The sequence below is a fragment of the Cucurbita moschata genome, unplaced genomic scaffold (assembly GCF_002738365.1).
Source record: "Cucurbita moschata cultivar Rifu unplaced genomic scaffold, Cmos_1.0 Cmo_Scf00080, whole genome shotgun sequence".
Lineage (NCBI taxonomy): Eukaryota > Viridiplantae > Streptophyta > Magnoliopsida > Cucurbitales > Cucurbitaceae > Cucurbita > Cucurbita moschata.
In genome coordinates, this window is record NW_019268596.1 from 179,362 (window position 1) to 182,739 (window position 3,378).

Consider the following 3,378-nt stretch of genomic DNA (forward strand, 5'->3'; position numbering starts at 1 on the left):
AAAAACTCTTTCAAGAATAAGATGAAGAAAAATAAACTTGGAAGCTTGGAGAGAGAGCAACAATGGAAACTTTAGAAAAATTGAGATAAAAAAAAATTATGAAATATGAAAGTTGTGTTAAAGTATAGGGGAGATGATGAGTTTAAATAGAGAAGTAGAAGCAAAAATAGGATTTAATATGGATTATTAGAAAGAGAAATGGGAGGTAGAACATTAAAACATTCTTGTATTTTATTGTGTTCAAACAAAAATGAAAGGTACACGATTAATAAAAATAATGCGAGAATAAATATGTTTCCAAATTTTATATATATATTCAAGTATTTAAATATTTAAATATGATATAAAATTAATAAAAATAATGTGAATAACGATTTTTTTTTATTTTTATAATTCAAATTATATATGATCGTTGTTATAAAACCTGGCTTTTAAAAGTAATTGAAAGCTCCCTCTGAGTGTCCTACTTTGATTGGTCAATGATTCAATTTTGCCGCCACATCAGCACGTCAGACATTTTGTTTGGACGGTAACTTCTTCGTTTTGGCTCTGATTTGAGTAATAGAAAAACGCGTTGGAATCGTTATTTCCAACTTTTACACTGTAGACTGATAATTGTTAACAATTAGGTGTAGGTTTGTTATCATCAAAACATTAATTAATTAATTAATTAATTTGAGATTAAGGACCAAAAATCTCATATGACCTAAGTCAGTCCTATCAAACTCTTTCTTCATGAACATTTAAACTCCAATAATTTTTCATCATCTCCAATAAATAAAGATCATCAACATAAATGCCTACGATAAGAATTTTGCCTCCCTTCCTCTTGATGAAGAGTGTCTGCTCATTGGAACTGCTTTTGAATCCTTTCTTAATGAAGTATGATTCTTTTCGACTAAACGTATGTTATAGGTGCTTGTTTTAACCCATAGAGAGCCTTTTGGAGTTTGTACACCATCCCCTCACTTCCCATTTGGAATTAGCATTTTGGTTGTTCAACAAAAATATCTTCTTTTAACTCGTCAAAAAGTTGATTTGACATCTAACCGATAGAGTTTCCAATCTTTCTAGGCTGCAAAAGCAATTATCATTCTAACAGTATCTATTCTGGCCACAGGTGCATACACTTCCGTAAAATCAATTCGTTACTCTTGTGTGTAGCCTTTTACCGTCAATCTTGCTTTGTATTTATCAACTTCTCCAGATTCATTTACCTTGCTCTTATAAATCCATTTCTCTCTTATTTTCTTTGCTCCCCGCCGGTAGAACCTCCAAGTTTTGTGTCTCGTTTTTTTTTTTTCATTGGATTTGATTTCTTCATTCATAACCAATCTCCATTTTGGACTTTTGACAACTTCCTCAAAATGCACCGGATCTGAAATCATTAAGAATTCCTTTTCTTCATCCTCTTCAGATAAGCCTTCACCGAAATTATAATATGCATACCATACAGATGGATGTCGATTTCTCCCATCCCTTATTGACAAATTTTGTGCAATAGCTACTAGAAAAGTGTTATCAGCAACTATTTCGACGGTTTCAGCAACTAGTTCAGTTGTTTCCTCCGTGATTTCTCCCTCTTCGTTTTCAGCAACTGGTTCAATTGTTTCAGCAATCGGTTTTATCCTTTCCTCTGTGATTTCTCCTTCTTCAGCTGTGTTCTCATAAATTTCAATATTTTTCTCAGACCAATTTTGATCGAAGAATGACTAAGCCTGAAACATAAACAATTTGAGTTTGATGATATTATTGAATATTGAACTTGGCTAAACAATTTGAGTTTGATGATATTATTGAATATTGAACTTGGCTAAAAAATTTGAGTTTGATGATATTATTGAATATTGAACTTGGCTTTTATAGCCTTACCAATAACTAAGAGAAATAAAGAGTAGATAAACTAAATAGCTAAAAATAATCTAACTATATGAGAAATAAAGAGTAGATAAACTAAATAGCTAAAAATAATCTAACTATATGAGAAATAAAGAGTAGATAAACTAAATAGATAAACACGCTTTACAAGGAAAACACACAGTTAAACACCTAGGGTTAAGACATAATGTATAATACATATACACAAGTAAAAAAACTCAACGGGGAGACAACATCCATTGATCACCCAGAACATATCTCATAATAGTCCATCCTCTTTTCTAACACAACAGAAAGCATATAAAACAACATTTAAAAAACATATCATCGTAGAGACAGTTTTGTAATTTCTTACATCGTGCATAACATACTCATCTTTATTGCTCAATTGATATTCTAGTCATGCATATCCCATATCTAGCTTTACATAATACATAAAACAACATGTTTCCCATAAATATCAACCAAGGGCATAATAGTAATTTTACCATCACATACATATAGTACATACTTATCCAAATACACCTTTCTCAAGTCCTTAACATGCATTTTCTAACCATTAAACGTAAGTAATGCTCGCATGCTAGCACGTCCTAGCAATCCCTATAAGTATTACTTGCCTAAAGTTCTTGTGGTTACCTACTTGAATGATATATGTTTGCCTGAGCTAGCTTTTTCGCATGTTAGAAGTTCCAAAATTTTTGAAATTTCTCCCGTAGGTCCTATTTCAAGCACTATCATGGTCAGTATTAATATTGAAATGAAGAATTGTTAAATATAGGTCAAACGGGGGAAGAAGAGACTCACACAAACTTAAACGCACCGGGAAAGACTTTTCATGCGCGATTTTACACAAAACTATCACATGCAGAGGGTTGCTGCAAATAGGAATCAGCAGTCAAATCACTGGATTGGGTTCGAGTCGTACTTCCGATTTTGGTCGAAGGTTCACAGGTTGCAGGCGTGCAAGTCTCGAGTTATCACAATTTATAGCACCAAAGGTCTTGCTTGGGAGATCCCAAGCCGTTTCCACACATGATAGTAGCACTTGGATAGCCTCGTCGTGCTACACTGTTCGACCTAGACTTAACTTGATAGTAGCTATACCACTACCACTACAAAGGCTGCGAACTAAAGATGTACTAGAGGGGATATGAGGCTAAGACTAGTGATACCGTCACACTGCTACTAGGTATTTTAAGTTTTCTAAGTCATCTTTCTCCTCGAAATCTACTAGGTTCTTAAGGGCATCTAGGTAGTTTAAAACTCCCCTAACCTTTTTAAGACTTTTCGGGGTTAGCTTTTTGGAGCTAATCCAATTTTTTTAGTGCACAAAAATCTAGACCCTTGATTGTTGCTCATGATATTGAGGTGCACAGCCTATAGAAAAAATACTAACCAAGATTTACTTGTAAATATTTCTGGTTGTAATGCCCTAATCTTAATTTGGTTCATTCATGCATGCTTGTTAGGGAGATATTCATATTGATTACCTACAGC